Below are 19,305 nucleotides of genomic sequence, written 5' to 3' on the forward strand. Positions count from 1 at the left end.
CCAGATCCGCCACTTGCAGGCTCTACCTTTCCCTCTAAGATTTTAAATGCAGGACTTTACTTGTACTGTAGTACTTTTTTAAAGTGTGAAATCAGTACATTTACTTCAATAGAGCATCAGAATACTCCAGTGCCACAGACTGCTCCAGAGTCAGTGAGCAGCGGCAGGTGGAGGGTCAGTCCCCCCGCTCTCCTCTCCGAGGCGCAGTCCTCTCAGTTGTCAGAGGAGGAAGTGCAGCCTGCGGTGAGCACAGAATTGAAAGTACGCCATAAATATGGCGCCAAAAGAGTTTTCAAGCTGATGATAAAAAGCGGATTTTCCTCGACTCCCTCCGCGGTGACTGTTTCTTTTTTCTCCCTCTTCTTCCTCGGGGAGGGAGGAGAGGTTCGGCAGCCGGCTGCGCGTGGAGCATTGGTGCGGAGCGGAGTGCACGTCCACCGGGCACAGTGAGTGAGGAGGAGCGGGAGCGGGGCTCGGTGCCGGAGAGGAGGAGGAGAGAGAGAGCGCTGTTTTATTTTAGAAGGAGGGGACGCTGAGAAAACTGCGCTCCTCTTTCCTGACTCATCGCTTGGAAATAAAACATCCCTTTCTTTTTTGGAATCTTATTTGCCTCTTCTTCTTCTTCCTCCTCCTCCTCCTCGTCTCTCCTCTTCGTCCCCTCCTCCTCCTCCTCCAGTACCTCTGGCACTGGGGAGGAAAACACAGGCGGATTTTGACACCACGTTTGGGGCTGATCTTTTTTTTTTTTTTTTTTTTTTTTTTCAAAATGCGACATGCTTCCCTGTGAGCTCCGTGTTGTGCGCACATCGCCGTGAACAGCAGCGGCAGCAGCGGCAGCGGCAACACCGGCTCCGGGTTTGTTGTGGACTCGCAGGAAAAAGGCTGTAAGTTAGTCCGGCTGACACTTGAGTTTTTTGGGGGAGATTTTATTTCGGATTTCCGCGCTGGGCTGACGCGCTGTCAACCCGCACCGTGCAGGGACCGAGGGGGAAGGCGACGGGAGGGGGACGGTCCTGTCACCCCCACCAGCGTGGATCTAGAGTGCGGGGCTAAAAACCCGCTAGCAGCCTGCCAGGGGGCACCGAGTGGGCAAAGTGAACTAGTGCTACAAACCCCCCTCCGCCGTGCAACTACATGTGCCTGGCTCCGGCTCCCAATGAGCTCCTAATCCGTGGGAATCGGCTGAGGACTGAGGACCGTCTCCGCACCCGAAGCTGACTGCGATCAAGGTAAAAAAAAAGATACCAGCACGGCAGGGTCTGAAAGTGGGAGTGTTGCAGGGGCACACAAGTCCCAGTGTGCTGCCTCTGCTAGCGCTACATCAGGGCTACATCGGTGCTAGGCTAGCAGCAGCCTGGCACGCACTTTTTTTGCAGCGGGCTTGTCAGTCACTGTGAGCGGCCGCGGGGCTCCGGCGGGGTCGGTACCCCGGCCCCGGCGGCCTGGGGAGACGCTAGAACGCACGGTGCATGTTTTGCGTTTTCATGTGTTGCAACGAAGAAAATGTCAACACGCGCACGCACACACACTCTCCATGACTTCAGTAGATATTTCATTGACTTACATAAAGACTTAACCTTAACCATTACCAATTACATAAACCTACATTAAACCTAACTTAAACATGTCTTCACCAATGTAATGATTCACATGATGGGGACCGGATTTTTGTCCCCATCATGTGACTGTGTAAACATATGTAGGTTCTCACATCATGAGTAATACCTGGACCACACACACACAAACAACACACACACAAACAACACACAGGTTTTCACACCTATCCTGTGCATTGACTCATGGCTTCCATTCATTGTGGACAGTCTAACCAATAGCTTATCTCTAACCCTAACTATGACCAGTTCCTGCCTAACCCTGACCTTAACCAAGGCCAAGTGTTGCCCCATTGAGACCAGGCTTTGGACCTCATGAGGTCTCCTGGTCCTGACAAGGTCAGTGTTAATGCTGGAGAAGACCCTAAAGTTGTAGCAAAAACAAAAAAGTACAAGTATACACACACACACACATGCACATGCACATGCACACGCGCACATGCACATGAAGTTGCCTATAGAGCAGCAGGTCTGGGTGCAGGGTGGTAGCGGTGGCACCAACCGTTCGCTGTCCCTGGATGATTTGCTGCTTCCTTCACTTCCCTTCAGTAAAATAGTGAGAGAGGGTGGCTGAGGGGGTGAGAGAACTGGGGGGGGTGGGGGGTGGGGGAGCAGCAGTGCTTTTAGGAAGGCTGAGCACGCAACCACACACATACACACATCAAGGAATTAGAGCAACTCCTCACTGCCTCCTTCACCACCCTCCTCCTCCTCCTCCCCCTCCTCCTCCCGCTGCTGCGTCGTGCTGTGCAGATCGAGCTGGTTTCAGAAGAGAGAGAGGAGGGGGAGTGGCTGTTGTTTACCTCATCTAAGCCACAGCGCTATCTGTATCCCTGGGTTAGGGTTGGATGAGTGTGGCTGTCTCATCCATCCCTGGAAGAAAAAACCCCACAACAACAACAGCACACGGACTTAACATGTGGATGCAGGTGCTGATGGTGGGAGTCAGATGTGAGCAGGATTAATGGGGTGTAAGTGGTGCATTAGATGAATTGTGCCCATCCACTCCTCACAATTGCCTGGAGAACCTCTAAAAGAATATTATTTCTGCTTATTAGTGCTGGTCTTTAATGGGAGAGAGATATTTTTTTAATATTCATTTTTTCCGAGAGCACGTGTGAGACTGAACTGGCTCCAGTCTTGAATCAATTAAAGCTGGAATCATCTGGGGGCTTGTTAAACGTTCCCGCTCGTGACAGCACACCCTCCGCTCTTACCACCATCACTCACACACACACACACACACACACACACACACACACACACACACACACACACACACACACACACACACACACACACACACACACGCGCGCACACACAAACACACACCATCTCCGTTGACGTGCACACCAACCAGCAACTCTCAGCGTGCTTCTTACTCACTATAAACACATATTCAAGTACAGATGCATGCACCATGCTCCTCAAACTCTCTCCCGCAAACTAACTCCTGCACACACACACAGACACACACATGCGCACAAACACACTTGCACACACAGCCCTCCTCCCGCTGGGTATGAAACCGGAGATGAGTCATGGTGTGTGGGGGCATAACAACTCTGTCTCCATCCCTCTATCCCCCCTCCCCGTCTTTCATATCTTTCCTGATGCAGGGCTATCTTATTCACTCATTCCCATTATCTTTCTCTCTCTCTCTTTCCCTCTCTTTCTTTCTCTCCCTCTCTCTCCCCCTCCCATCCTTCCTCCTCTCTCACCCAGAGACAGGGGTTGTTTACAAGGCGAGCGAACAGGGATGGGAGCTGTTTTCATTTTGCATCCGTTCTTTTTTCATGACAGCCCTCCAGCCTCCAGCCTCATCCATGTTTCAGTCCCTCATTCCTCATCCATCCCTTCACCTCTTAATCTTTCTTCCTTTCTTTCCCCAACTCTTAATCAGTCAATCCATCTCTCCATCCTTCTCCTCATCACCTCTTCATCAAGACTTTCCTGTGATTTCTCATCATCTGAATGAACAACCAGCAAGAATGAGTGTGTGTATTTGTCCGTCTGTATCAACTCTCCGTGTACAGTATGTCATGTGAAACTCAAGCATGCAGACCTTCCAAGCCTCTCATGTGTACATACGCACACGTGTGTGTGTGGGCGGGGGTGTAGTATAGCGTGTGTGTGTGTATATGTGTCTGCTGCGTTAAGCGCTAAGCTCTGATTGGATGGAAAAGGGGGTAAGGACCCCCACGTGGTGCGTTGTATCGCATTAGCAGCTACGTAGTGAGGAGGAGGAGGGGTGTTCATGAATGGTCCATTGACGTCACATAAACTGTAACCTCAATCTTTCTATCTCACACACACGCACACAGGCAAGCATGCCCTTCCATGTGCCCATGCGTTTTTTTTACACACATTGCCAAAGAAGGCGTGTGTGTGTGTGTGTGTGTGTGTGTGTGTGTGTGTGTGTGTGTGTGTGTGTGTGTGTGTGTGTGTGTGTGTGTGTGTGTGTGTGTGTGTGTGTGTGTGTGTGTGTGTGTGTGTGTGTGTGTGTGTGTGTGTGAGATTCAGAAATACATGTCAGATAAGAAGGATAGGAACCAACTGAGCTGAGGGATTTATGCGTGTGTGTGTAGCTCCCTGCAGGCGTGTTGGCTAGCTGTCATGTCACTAACTCTCTGATGTGCTCTGCTCTGCGTACTAACTAACTAACCAGCATGCCTGCAACAAGGGTATAACTACTAGCTGACTACTATCTGCATGTGTGTGTGTGTGTGTATGTATGTATGTATGTGTGTGTGTGTGTGTGCGTGTTCTTGCTGGTGTGTAGCTCTCGCATCCTTTGATTGCTTTGATTTCGGGTGTTAATAGGTTGTTATTTAATTTCTTGAATTGGTCTCATGATTGATGCCTAAAGATGTTGGAGAGACAAAATAAAAAATAAATAAGATAAAATGTTTTACTTAGATTTAATTATCTTTGATAAAGGACATTACAGTAAGTTCACAGTTACAGCTGCTATCACAGAACTGTAATAGAACAGAAATTCAAATATAAATTCGGATATCATTGCTGTCAAACATTTTTTTTTGCAGGAAGGATTTAAACATTGATCCACCTCTCGATGATTGTGATAACTAATGTTATTCGTTTTTTTTAGTTCACGTGTCATATTTTGCACTTTCAAGGTAATTTTAGTTTCCTCACATGGAGGTTTTGTCATCATTTATAAATTTTTCGACTTGAAACCATGCAGTGGATTAAACGCTGCAGGCATGTTTTCATGCATTAGCACTTTTGTGTTGTGACAACCCTTGCTCTCGGTAGATGACCCCTCTGTGGCCTAGAGCCTCATTAGTGGGCTCTTAAGTGTGTGTATATGTTTGTGTGTGTGATGACGTCAGATTTCAAGGAGGGGTAAGGTGGGGGTGTTTTTAATTTGATTTCCTGTTCCACTGTGCCTCAGCTTCGTTAGTTAAGGATAATTGTTCAGTCTCTACGCCTGCACAAAGCACAGGTCAGGAAGGAAATCGCTAACATATTTCACATTCAGGTTTTTTCTAACAGGACTAATTGGAACGTGCCTCATTGCTCAGGTTGCTCTCCTGACTGAAAAAGACCAGTGAACGTTGTGGAGCAGCAGATCAAGTTAATGATCCTTTTTTTTGTCAGAGTTCACACAGTGAAGTCAATGTTACCACATGTTTGACAGCGATATCATTAGAGTGAGTTATGTTTAATTTTCTTTATACTTAAGTGTTTTTATTTCCCGTCAGTAAACGAGACAGTAATGCTACAGTAGGACTCTGTACATATAAGTTATAAAGTGTATTTCTGTAAATGTATATTAATTGAGCACAAATACCAAACCTATTCTGGTTTCTGCCTCAGTTTGAGCATTTTCTGAATATATTTGTTTTTTTCCCATATATAGACCAAATGAAAACAGAGTTGACAGATCATTCATATTGCAAACATTTTTTAAGTTGCACAGAGTAAAGGCTTCCACTGAGTGTGTGTGGACTGAAACTAGCTTCGGTAATAGCACACTGGATGATGTTGTGATGAAATATCACAGCCTCCATGTTAAGTAACTTCACTTTGAAGGAGACTATATTTTTGAATTTCATATTGTACTTAAATATATAAAACTGCAGCAATAAGTTGATTTTAATCAATCGTCAGACAAATAATCGGCAACTATTTTCACAGTTGATCGGTTGTTTTGTGTCTGAATCTTCTAAATTGTTGTCATTGTTGTTTTCATGGAATTAATTGCTGTACTTATCCTCACTGTCGCTTCCTTCACTTCAAGTTCTCAGCCAATGTCTGAACCGATTACTTTGAATTTCTTTGCGGGCCAAAAAACCCCTCAATCAAAATACATTTCTCATAATGCATTTTGCCTGGCCTCATGATGCATTTCATTGGTCACGTATGTTGTTATGCAGGTACTGTATGTCTCATCTGGTTCTAAAGGGAGATGCATGCCTTCTGTACCTTCTTGCTTACTCCTACTTCTCTTTCGGGGGAAAAAGTAAAAGGTGTGAAGGCTGTAAGTGATGGACAACCTGACAGATGCTGCCTGAGCTCCTGATGGGAAGCGTTTCAGGACTGTGTGTGTTTGTGGGGAGAGAGAGAGAGAGGGAGAGAGGAAGCGAGTAAACAACAGACCGACACAGTATGTCAGACCTTCCTCTGCTGTTTGGACACCTGCTGATCCAGTATGGAAATATGCTGCTGATTCACTGTTTCATCTTTGAACATTTGTTTGTGCTTAATGTATTTTTGAAATCATGAAACATATTAAAGTAAATAAAAGAAATCAGGAGAGCTGATTTTCAGTGAGAAGGGAGACGGGCGGGGGGGGGGGGGGGCTACATGTTTTTATTTGTCGTATGTTGAAAGTAGCTGAGATTTAGGACCTGGTATTTGAAATGACTTTGAAATGAAGTTTTCATACAGATACAAATTTGAAAAGGATTGTTGGCATCGAAAGGAGGAGGTAGAAAGATGGTGATAAAGTGCAGAGGGGAGGTAGTTGAGAGATGCAGAGGGAGTAGGTGAAAGGTTACAAAGGAGAAAACAAGGAAGGTGAAGCCAGCAGGGACAGGAAAGAGGGAGGGAGACGAGAGGAGGAGATGTAGGGAGGGTAGGATGAAAGACGACATGATGGGTGGAGGAGGGGACGTGCAGGTATATAAACAGGGAGGTGGTATATTGGGGGTCGCTGCGAGTGAAGGACAGAGTGCTCATCCTCCATCTCTCTGCCCTTTTTCCATCCCTCCTTCACGCCCTTCCAGGAGCTAATGAACTCCTGATGGCAGTGTGAATGGGAGCAATGGATCAATCCTCCATCCCTCCCTCTGTTTCTCTCTCTCGCTCCCTCCATCCTCCCACCTGTCCTCCCCCTTTTGCACTCTCTCCTCCCGGGTTTCTGGCAGGGGCCCCAGCCTCGCTGGCTGCGACCCACCTCCTCCGTTGTTTGTCAGCAGATTTCAGGAGACTGAGCTGGAGGCTTAGTTAGAAGATAATTTGGACCTCAGCCTCTTCCTTCTGTTTTTTTTCCTTCTTTTTCTTCATTTCTTCTTTCTTTCCTTCTGTCTCTCTCGCTCAGTCCTCTGCTCCCTCACTCCTGCTCCCATAATGCAGCAGCGGGAGCAGTGGCAGCATCAATAAATATTGTGTTAATGTTCTGGTGGCTGGAGCCAGTAAGGTGATAAAGGAAATCTATTTGATTTCTGTGGCTCGTTTGTTTGGCCCGACGCCTCTGTGGTTAATGTGCATACGTAGGTTTCCATATTGTTCGTGAAGAGATGAGGAGTTTCTACCATAAAACCTTTTATATTTTTCCTTCTGACCCTTTGCCACCCGACCATGTTTGAAGGCATATGTGCTTTCGTTATGTCAAAGCGGCATCACCTGAAGGCAGGACGCAAAGCCCCCTCTCATGAGCAGTTTTTCAGACATTTTTTGGTCATTTTTATTTTCAGGACAGTGTACGGGCTGGGTTAGAACTGAACCTGCCACTACAGGAGGCCCTAAGCCTCCATATCTAGGGTGCCCATTCAACTAGATGAGGTGCCGGATGCCCCATTTTCTGTACATTTTGCTAAGGGGGCTGGCAGGAAGTGTTCCAGTTCCAGAAAATGTTCAGAGCAACTGACTCCTGTCTGAAAGCAACTATATGAGGGACTAGATACCCCAGTTGTGCCTTGGAGCTATTCATAGAAAAAAAGTTCAAACCCAGCAAACTTTCTCACCTCTGCACACCTGGCCAGTCGCTGTGTGAAGTGGATCTGTTTGTCTGGATTCAAAAGCTACAGAAGAAATCCTTTGCTAGATTAAACGTGGCCGCCCCAGTTACGACTTTCCATCCTTTTGCTGCTTTTATCCTCTCTTTGTGTTTTTCACTTTCCCTTAAGGACCAGGCTAGGCTGTTGGCATCGTTAGCGTTTCTCATTTAAACCACACTGCTGCAGTGAGCAGGGAGAATTTATTTATTTCTCGATACCTGTGTTATTTTACTTCACTTCACTTCGGGACGCTTCGGTCCCCTGAGCAAACAGCAGAAAATGTATTCACTTTACAGAGACAACCGTCCTCTGTATTTGATGTGAGGAGCAAACTTCCTTCCATCCAGCAGATCCCTGTGGAGGGTTCAGTGTCAGGGGCGGGGGACCACCACAGGGGAGAGTTCTGATGGGAATGGTGATATCAGCATCCGAGAGTGACTCATGACTCACTTAAGTGGCTTTGAGTCTTTCAGTTAGGTGTGCGCGTGCGTGTGCATGTGCGCGTGCGTGTGCGCATGTGTGTGTGTGTGAGATAGTTGGGGTTGACAAAAGCCACGTCCCCAATTGGAACGAGCTTATTTTAGGTTAGTGGTTAATTTTGGTTTAGTTTAGGGTTAGGCAGGCATGGTCCCCAAAGATGACGTTTGTCAGTGTGTGTGTGTTTGTTACTATTTGTGTGAGTCACTGATTGAGGTTGTGAGCACATCATTAAGTTGTTGGCTGAGAAGTTAAGCACGTCGGTGTGCTGTGGTTTTTGTCATTACACTTCAAGATTTTTTTGATTATCTGCCGTTTCTTTGCTGCTGTGTAACTCAATCAATTCCCTAACAGTGTTCAGCTTCATCCTGCTTTCCTCGTTACTTGTTTTTCAAACATCCCAAAACTGGAGTGCAATTATCTCACTCCTGGGGGGATCTCATAAGTAATTACAGGTCATCCTAAGCGGGACATGAATGGGTTTGAAGCAAATCTCATGGTAGTCCATCCAGTAGTTATGTTTGCCAAGGATGTTTTCACCCCTGTCTGTTTATTGTAGATTACCCAAAAGCTAGAGAACAGATTTCCACAAAACTTGCTGGAAGAATGGGACATGGGCTGAGAAGGAAACCCATGAAAGGCCTTGATTCAGACAAAGGGGTGAACCTCTCTCTTTTGCCCAGCTTCTCCCTAGAGGAGCCAGGATCACTTTCTTTAACACTGCAAGATAGGGCATTTTTCACCAATTTCCCAGGGAATAATGCATGGATCTTGATGATGACAAATAGGGCTAGAAACCTGCAACAACCACTAACGTGTAGCAGCGGTAACACAAAGTGGTCTTAGCCATAAGACTTCATTTAAGGGGACCGTTTAGTCTTGGGGGTCGTTTGCGCTCTACTGAGTGCCATTCTAGAAAACCAATAAAGTCTAAGTGTTGAAGGTACTAGAGAAAGATTCAAAGGATCACCTGTGTCAGTGGCTTTATCCTTTGAGAACTATGAGTGTCTGTACAGAATTTGATGGAAGTTTTTCAATCGTTGAAATATTTGAGTTGACTCTCCGACTGACTATTGCTACGTCAATAAACAGTGAGCTGAGCAATGCAGCAAATCCTCATGAAGAAGAAGGAAAATGCAAATATTTATCAGTTTTTCTTTATAAGTGACCTATACGGGCAACAAACTGTCCACTGTTAATTTACTAATCTCTTAATTGACCACTTCTCCTAATATATTTAAATTGTTATGTTGCACTAGAGCTGCACTGATTTTTAAAATCTCTACGATAGTCTAAACCATAACCTTGGCATGCAGAAGAGAAAGGTTTGCAGTTCACCTGATACGGTATCAAGATGCCATAGGTCCATCATGCTTACCCACATTATTAGCATCAAAGTGTCAGATAAATGAGTGATGGGGAATTTTTCTTTTGAAGACCCCATGAAAATGCGCTCTCAAAGCTCAGGGCTTCATGCAGACGACAAACCGCAAATATCAGTTCTTCCTTTTGAAATGTTGAGGTGTCGAATGATGGATTCTTGCCAATTTTATCCATACACAGAGTAGGAGAAGTGTGTGTGTATGTGTGTGTTTCAAGCTTTCATGTTTGGCTGTTGAGTAGGTTGCTGTCGTCTTTCTTGCACACCTGTTAGCAAGGGATGTTTGATGCATGTGATGTGTGTCAAATGTGTTTTTTCGCTTTTTCTTCTTTGCCAAGGCATTCATCTGGTGTGTGTGTGTGTGTGTGTGTGTGTGTGTGTGTGTGTGTGTGTGTGTGTGTGTGTGTGTGTGTGTGTGTGTGTGTGTGTGTGTGTGTGTGTGTGTGTGTGTGTGTGTGTGTGTGTGTGTGTGTGTGTGTGTGTGTGTGTGTGTGTGTGTGTGTGTTAGATGTTAAATACTTGATACCCAACATTACAGATTGGTACACACACAAATTCAAATATGCTCCCACACACCCTGACATTTTGATTATTTCAGCTCATTCACAATAGTTTCCCTATTTCTCCATCTCTCTCTCTCTCTCTGCTCTCCTTCTGTCTCTGTCCTTTTTCTCCCTGGTCTTTCAACCTCACTTTATGAATCTTCTCTTCTTTTCTTTGGTGCTCTTCCTCTCTCGACCTGTCAAACTTGTCGGTGTGAACCTCTCTCTTTTGCCCAGCTTCTCTCTAGCGACTCTGTCCAAAAATAGCTGAGAGAGAGAGAATTGGGGAGGAAAAGTGAATGAAAGGGAGTGAAAATAGACTTGGACTTGTGTGTCTCAATGTTGCCTTCTAGTTGTTCCTGTCTTTCATGTATACACACACACACACACACACACACACACACACACACACACACACACACACACACACACACACACACACACCTGTGTGTCCCCTCTTATCTTGCCTGTCGTTTTTTCACCAATAAGAAGAGGAAATGTGTGTGTGTGTGGGTTGACAACAAACAGGGAAAGAGGGAGGAAGGTGATGACAGGGAAACTGGAGGAGTGGTAGAGAAACAATGATGGATGAATGACTAGAGTATGTGGGGAGAAGCAGTGACTATAAGAGAACTACGGTGAGAAAGAGATGATGAGAAAAGTTTAGAGGAGAAAGGAGGGAAGGAAATTAAGAAAAGTAGTGGAGGGAAGCAGCTCTCTCTATTTTTCTGTTTTGGTTATTGCCAAAGGCTTTTTTGACTTTTTGTTCCCCAGGCAGGCAGGTCAAAACTCTCACACACACACACACACAAATAGACGCAATAAGCACACCAATATACAAACCTCTATCCTGGAAACACACACACGCCTCAGAGAGATGACTTGTTATGAAGCAATTTATATGCAAGGATTCTTTATCAAACTGACTGACCTCTGGCTCCTCAAGGAGCTCTAAGCACCGGCCAGTTGTGTGTGTTTGGCTAACGGCTTTGTGTGTGTGTGTGTGTGTGTGTGTGTGTGTGTGTGTGTGTGTGTGTGTGTGTGTGTGTGTGTGTGTGTGTGTGTGTGTGTGTGTGTGTGTGTGTGAGAGAGCAGGCTTGCAGCTATAGAGCACGTTCATCATATGCAATATTGATATCCATCTTATACGCTTGTTGTGCTTCATACATACAAGTATAGTGTGCGAGTGTGTGTGTGTGTGTGTATGTCCAGCTCCAGCAGTTACTTGATGTCTGTTTATTGTTGATGGATCTGTCTGCTTCACCTGACAGCCAGACTGCCTACTCATCTCAGGAGAGCTCTGTGTGTGTGTGTATACAGGTGTGTGTATACGTGTACTTATGTTTGTGGGGTCATATTTTGGCTGGCTCACACAACTTCAAAAGGCTGTTTGATGGTTAAGGTTATAGGGTAAGGGGGCTAGGGAATGCATTATGTCAATGAGTGTCCTCACCACCACCGAAAGAACAGTGTGTGTTACGTGCAACTGTGTGTGTGTGTCTGTGTGTGTCTGTGTGTGTCTGTGTGTGTCTGTGTGTGCCTTTTGCTCACTGGGCCTCTGCCGCTACAGTCTGTTAATAATAGATCTCATGGCAACCATTGTTGTGTGCTGACCTTAAGTGCTGCAAAGTGCTGAGAAAAGACACCGACCCACATCAGTGTTTCTGCTCAAGTGAATGCACTGTCATCCACAGGGCTTACAGCGGGACAGAGAGACAGACAGGCAGACAAGCAGAGGGATGACATACTTGCAGACAGACAAACAGATGGCAGGCAAATGGGTAGACGGGCAGAAAGGCAAAGAGTCAAGCAGTCAGACAGACAGAAAGACAGATGGCAACATTATAGGCAGACAGACGGGCAGACAGAGTGAGAGATGGGACGCAGCCAATCAGACGGATTTGGAGTGGTCTTTCGTTCAGAATAAAACTGATTAACATGTTCGCACGTATAAAAGGACATTTTTTCACTGTTGGTCTCGACCTTACTATATAAAGTGCCTTGAGGTGATGTATGCTGCACTATACAAATACATTTGAATTGAGTTGAAACCATTAGCTGATTAATCGATTTCTGCTATATTAACTATTAGCCTTCTATTTAGCTCTGAATTGCTCGTTAATTGATGGTTGTTAATGGATCGCCAAACATTTTTTTGTTTGAGCCTCTTTGATGAACATTTATGATATTTCCGTTTTATATCTTTATCAATGGATTAGCTTTTTTTTGTATTGCTGCACAATTTATTGATGAAATGATGAATGATTGAATAGTAAACAAGCTAAGCCATTATTGTCGGGCAGAGCTTGACTTAGAATCCTTGTCTTAACATCCGTGTTGTCTCTGCGGCACAAGGTTTGTTCACAAGAAATGGCATAACCTGCGAAAAGATGAAACAAATGAAGAGAGAAGAAATTAAAGGATGTCACATGTTCAATGACAGCGAAAATATAGATCATAGACAAATCTAAACTAAATAGTTAAAGTACACGTCAAATGATTTTTACCTAATGTTTGGTTGACGCTATTAATTGTCATAATTGACTGCGGATTGGCGGGACCTCGATAACATATGGTAGTGTCACTGGTTTAACTTTGTTTACTCTTTTGCTTCTTTGACTTTTTGATCCCCATTTGCTAATTCTGAACTTAGTCCACCTTTTTTTTTAGCTGAATGACATGACAGTACGCTAAAAGTGAAGGCAAAGTGTCTCAATCGCCACCTGGTGGTCGGCTGCAGTATGGGTCATAAACCTTGCCTCCTCCGTGTCAGTGGACGGGTCGTTGACCAAACTAAAAAGTCATTGTCCTCGTCAAATACTTTTTTCTCACAGATGGTTTCTTTCATTTTAGTTAGTTCATATCATACGGATGCTTGTTCGAGGGTTTAATTTTTCTGATAAGTTTGGTTTAAGTAGTTATTTTTAATGCTATAAAAACAGGGTGAAACATCATGATTGTCAGCCTAAACTGACTTGTGATTGGAGTGTTTTTCAAGACCTCCCGCCCGCTCCATCCCTCGATCGCGACTGTGCAGACTTTGGCTCCAGATGCGCAGATGAGTTCGTATTCAGGATATTTTAGCTCCATTTCTGGATAGTGGGGGAAAGTGGAAATGCGTTGTCTGTCTTTATATACAGACTACAGTCCAATGTAGAAAACATTTCCGTATGAGTTGAGAGCTGTGATCAGAGGACTGGGTTATGTCAGCTTAACCACAGAGCGATTTACAGGTGCGGATTCCCTCAGTTTTGACTCACTTTGCTCTCACCTGCACAAATGAGTCAACCTAAAACAAAGAATTGCTGGAGAGTGAGAACAAGCTGTTATGAACATACTGGGAGTGTGAGCACACCCTGAAACAGTCATGCACCAAGTAGACACCATTCGTAACAACTGCTCTCTTTTTCATCCGTCATGCAAACTGGGTTCCTGTGCTGGAGCTTACCCTACTTTAGTCGTATGCTTGTGGATCCAGATCCTGTGAACTGTTAAAGGTTCAGCATGTAAGATTTAGGTGAAAGGGATCTACTGGCAGAAATTGAATATAAAATAATCATAGTGATGTTTTCTCTAGTGTTTAATCATCTAAATTGTACGAGTTGTTGTTTTCTTTACCCTAGAATGGCTCCTTTAAATTTAAATACTTTATATTTTACATTGTACAGATCCTCTCTACGGAGGTCGCCATGTTTTATACAGTAGCCCAGACTGAAAAACCAAACACCTTTTTGAGTTTTTATGACAACTAAAGTCTACCACAGGTTCTTCTTCATGTTTGGAAAGGGAGGGTGAGGTGAGGGGTATTCAGCTGCAACATGCAACTTCACCACTAGATGTCACTTAATTCTACACACTGAACCTTTAAAGTATCTGACACATGACTTCTGTCCCACCTGCGGTTTGGAGTCCAGATACAGCTGCTCTCTCAGGCCGGATCTGCTGCGCATTTCAGTGAACAGTTCCCTTTTAAATGCTCAGTCACACACAGTGCTCTCGACAGTGTCATAGTCAGCCAATTAATTAGCTCCCCAGGCGACTTGGCTTTCCCAGCATGCATTACTCACCCTGCTCGCTGTTTGTCTTATTGTAAATGTTTTGTGCTGACAGTAAACTATCCTCCGAAAATAGTGTGGCTTACACCAGCATGAAAATGAGAGCTGGGGATGGCTGTCGGAACCTGAGGCAGCTTGTGTAGTCGCAGACAGGTTTGAATTTCAGTTTCGGGAGTTTTTCGATATTTGTGCTTTTCAACACTTTTCTACCATGTACCGGCACATCACTCAAAACCTGCTGTATGTCTGTTTTGGATGTATATGGTCAATTTCTGTAATTAGTGATGATAGTGGCATACACAAGACTTAAGGAGTTGAGTTTAAAAATAGTTTATTTTAACACTGAGAAGAATCACCCAGCCATGCTGTTGGCCATTTCCTCGTGTGTGTGTGTGTGTGTGTGTGTGTGTGTGTGTGTGTGTGTGTGTGTGTGTGTGTGTGTGTGTGTGTGTGTGTGTGTGTGTGTGTGTGTGTGTGTGTGTGTGTGTGTGTGTGTGTGTGTGTGTGTGTGTGTGTGTGTGTGTGTGTGTGTGTGTGTGTGTGTTCTCTGGCGCTGGCATTAACATCTGTCAAGGGTCTGATCTCACATTGACAGCTCAGTTATTCAGGATGTGAGGGGGCGCATTTGCGATGTGTGGTCACTCGAGGTGCATGTGAAGACAAGTTCTAATGGTAGGTGTGTCCTGGTGGATTTAGAGTTGTAACCATATTATTTTCACCTTCACAAAACCAATTCCGATATCTGGACTTTGCATATCCACTGACACTGATACCAGTGCATTTTAGAACAACAACTATCATTGTGTGGCCTGTCTCAGGTCCCTTTTCAAATGCTTTATGAAATTGCCAGTGTTGTAATTGGCAATGCTAGTGCCATCACGTCACCATTCAGATTGTGGGACTTTCCAGCATGAATATTTGTTGAAATTTTTACTTGCTCTTGCCAACACTTCACAGATATCACTTTTTCTTCATCAGAAAAAAACTGTACTTGCCAGTTTTAGAATGGCCAAGAAGAAGTGCTTTCCGGGAAAGTAAAATTGCAGTTTTATCTAGGTGAAACTAATATATGTAATGACGTGGCATCGGATTGGGACATAGATTTGCGACTTGCCGATGCCTGTCTCTGGATTTTCTTTTTCTTTCTTCATACTGAGATCCCCCCAGGAGTGACCTGTATAAAGATCTTTATACTTGCATTGCAGGTTCCTCTCATTAGATTTCCATGTTAACAAGGAAAAACACATTTTCTTCAACCACTTTCTCCTTGTTGCATTAAGACATAGAGTTCATATTCACACCCATTAGCGTATTATTTAAATTAATGGGCTCATTAGCAAAGCTACTGGGGTTTAATATAGCATGGTGATTACAGCAGGATGTAGGAAGTTAGGGGTGATTCATATTTGTGTGCAGTGCCCATGTGTGTTTTTTTCCCAATAGGTGGTTGTATGTTCTATATTCTGTATATTAGCGTGTTGAAATGTAATTTTGTTTGTGTGGAGATGAACAGATCCTTCCTGTTGCTGCACATGTTCTTTTTTTCTTCTTTTTTTTTTTACAGTTTAACTCATCTTTCTGCCTCCAACTGTTGAGATATCCATTTTTTTCTTTTGACTCATGATCTGTCTTCTCACCCGTATTGATTTCTAAATCTCTGGTTCATCCTCAGCCCCCTCTGCTTGTTTCCAAACTTAATTTTTTTCCTTCGTTTAGACAGGAGACCTGTTACTTACTGGTCAACAGTGTTCAGCTACAACAACCACATTATTTCATGATACTGTTGTATTTAGTTCTGTCTAATACTTTTCTCTCACTAGTACAACATGGTTTCATTGACTTCGACAGCTGGTTGCCTCCAGCTATTTTACAGCTCAGCTCTGACAAAGTGCAGGTGTAGACAGTGATGGTACAGTATGAGATCATAACGCAACAAAAACCAATAGTGTGATAAGGCAGTCAAATACAACACAGCAAATAGGTTGAAAGCAGTGAATATGTAGCATTTTTCCTGAAAATCAGTAAAGTTTTTACAGTACAGTACTTATGTACGATGTGAAGCATATGGCAACAAGATGCAGTACAAACTTCAGATACATATATAACTATAATGGAACATATACAGTCCCCTTAAATTCAATCAAGCGGCACCAAATTTCATACACTCATAGATCTCAGCCCTCTAAATATGCCAGATATTATTTTTGTTTATTAAGATATGTGAATTCTTCCCTGGAATTGGTGACTATCCTGTGTTGACTCCACAAACTTGCTGGAAAATAGGTTGTAAACATTACAAAGCGTCATGAAGGACAGTGACTTTGTTGTAGTCGTTAAGTTTTATACATTTCACTTAAGTCTCTTAAAACTCACTGGCGACTGATCAATGTTGCCTGGATGGAGACAAAAATAATTTATGGCTGAGCTGGAAAAGTCTCAGAAGTAGCTGACAAAGGCAGGAAGCTTTCATTGCCTTTATGACGTACATCATAGCAGGGTGCCTGGAGAAGTGGAGAAAGTTATCATGTCCAGTCGGGTGTCATGTTTCCATCACTGATGATTGTAGCTGGAGCTGATAGATACCCGTAGCTACTGCAAACTCATCTGACCTGGGAATGAAAGCTGATTGTTCCCTTCTCCACTCAAGGCAAAATCCAGATGTTGGTGGGTGTTAGTTTTTTTTTTATCCGGTGTGAAAGGGGCTGTAAGTTGCATTAGGCGACAGCAGAAAGCTTTGTAGATACAATCATCAGCTCATCATTTTACTGGATTCCAAAAACCTGCTACACAGTGAGTTTAATTTGCTTCTATTGAAACAGGTTTTCCCTCTGTTGAGGGGACACATTGATACAGTGTGAGCTCTTTTATTCCATCTGCTATTGGCTTTTTAGATAAAATGTGATTTGGCCTTTTGCTGTCGGTGCTCTTGAGCTTCCTGGCTTCTTTTCTCTGGCTGTTTTTCCCTCATGGCTTTGGTGACAAGTCACATCATTGTGTTCTTTTTATGTTTACTGTTATTGACTGCTGTCTTTAAGCCAAATTACCACTCAGGGACATTAAAGCTTTACTCTACAATATATGCACTGCGCTCCACCCAACGGTTGTTGTACGTTTTATGTGCGGAAACTTGGGTTCGTCCCTTATGAGTGCTTTGTGTTGCCCTGGCCTTGGGGTAGGTGCAGGGGTAACATTGTAATAGGCCTGCTCTTTGTTCAGTTTCATTTTATCAGTAGGATTTTATTTTTAAAGCGAATCTGTCACCTTGGAGTGATATAACTCATCATCTCTACTGTCCTGGCCTCTCAGGTTTGACTGAGACCCCACATGGGACATCAGTACTGACCCACCTGGCTCTTCCAACCCACTCCCTAACATACCAACAGAGGACAGACAGTAAACAAACTGAGAAAACGTTACTATATGAAATGTTGTCTGTTAGATTCTACTTAAGAATTTGAGTTGTTTTCTTGTCTGTTAGATTCTACTTAAGAATTTGAGTTGTTTTCTTGTTTTATTAAATAGAGGCATGGGAAAGTGGTCAATAACCAATACTTTATCTGGAAAACAGTGTTTACTGTGTTTATACTGTAGAATTTTTTAAATACCTGCCAGTCATAGTGTGTCCCACTTTTCCAACACTTCAATTGCACTGGAATTGGACACTTTCTTTTGGAAGGTACTACCAGTGGTTACAGGTGGCCATGTTGGAGGACTAAACAACTATACAAATATGTCATGCAGGACCTCCTGTAGAACAGAATACATTTCTCCACTGTCTTTTCTCCAAGTAGTAACTCACTGTGATATCACCCATTCGTTTGTGAACTGATGTTTTGAAGCCTTGTTTGGCAATTTGTCCAGCGCCATTTTGGTTTTGTTCGAAACCAGAGCCTAACTGAGAGCTTGAGGACACTGCACGCCCACCTCCACCTGGAACCTGGGTTGTTCTAGCTGTCAATCACATGGTATCCCTGCCCCAATGCATATTGTACTTTATCATCTATTTTACTCTAAATGGGAGCATAGTTTTCAAAATGAACATCATGCTGTATTGAAGATGACTTTAAACTAGTGATTGAGACCATAAACTCTTTTGGAGAATGTTAACTTGCGTTGTTAATCTAGTGAGGAGTAGGATTAATCTTCTCAGACTCAACGTTTTTTAAATATGGTTTTGACTATAGAACATGGAAACCTTTTTAGTATAATATTCATTGCTGTTATTATTGACTTGATGGGACTTTATTTATTGAGTCAGCTGCTGCAATAAATGTCTATGCTTAACTGTCACTGAGTGTTTTCAACAATTGTCAGTCAGAACTGTTCTTAATTAACTAAATCTAAGTCAGAAGTCCAGTTACAAATGTATGCAATTATTAAAACATGCCACTGTCAGCATTTGAATTCTTGCTATTAAAGTAAGAAGGTGCCATAGCAGTACAGACTCGTTCACTCTCATCCCTTTCTGTCACTGTCTATCTTTGTGCCCTCTTTCTTTTCCTTGTGTCCTAAAGGAGTGAAGTAGTCCTTGGCACAAAACCGGGAATCTGGTCGACTGATTGAGATGAAGTTGCACATTTGTGAGTCTTTTCTCCTTCACCTACTCCCATCTCTCCTGAGAACGAGAAATATCTCAATCTGAAGTCCGGGCTCTGGTTCACTGGACTGATTGAGATGGAGTTGTGTGTACTGCATGAGAGAGAGAGAGACAGAGAGACATACGGTCGACCTGCTAACTAAGGATGTGGATAGAGTGGAAAGATATCAGGTGGAGAGAGGAAATAAGTGAGACAGAGTGATGGAGAAAATGAACTTAGAGACTTTTCTTGGCAGTTGCAGAGCTGTTAGTCTTCCTCAGGCCGTAGGTGATCCGGCTCCAAAAGGGAGGGAGGGGGATTTTTAAGGAGATACAGTGACATTTCCAATTACCGTCAGTTCTTTCACTTTAACCGGCCACTGGTTTCTCCCCTTACACACACTTTCAGAAAT

At 43.8% G+C, this 19,305-nt stretch overlaps 1 protein-coding gene across 2 annotated transcripts in view; it reads left to right on the plus strand.

Annotated features, from left to right (window-relative positions):
* Positions 1-224: 224 nt before the first annotated feature.
* The window catches only part of jade2 (jade family PHD finger 2), a 162,436-nt gene continuing 143,355 nt past the window's right edge, over positions 225-19,305 (plus strand). For both annotated transcript variants that reach the window (XM_034606899.1, XM_034606900.1), the window contains exon 1: positions 225-1,229. The gene's annotated coding sequence lies outside the window, so the exon portion shown is untranslated. The remainder of the gene's footprint in view (positions 1,230-19,305) is intronic.

Source organism: Hippoglossus hippoglossus, chromosome 14 (genome assembly GCF_009819705.1).
Source record: "Hippoglossus hippoglossus isolate fHipHip1 chromosome 14, fHipHip1.pri, whole genome shotgun sequence".
NCBI classification, from domain to species: domain Eukaryota; kingdom Metazoa; phylum Chordata; class Actinopteri; order Pleuronectiformes; family Pleuronectidae; genus Hippoglossus; species Hippoglossus hippoglossus.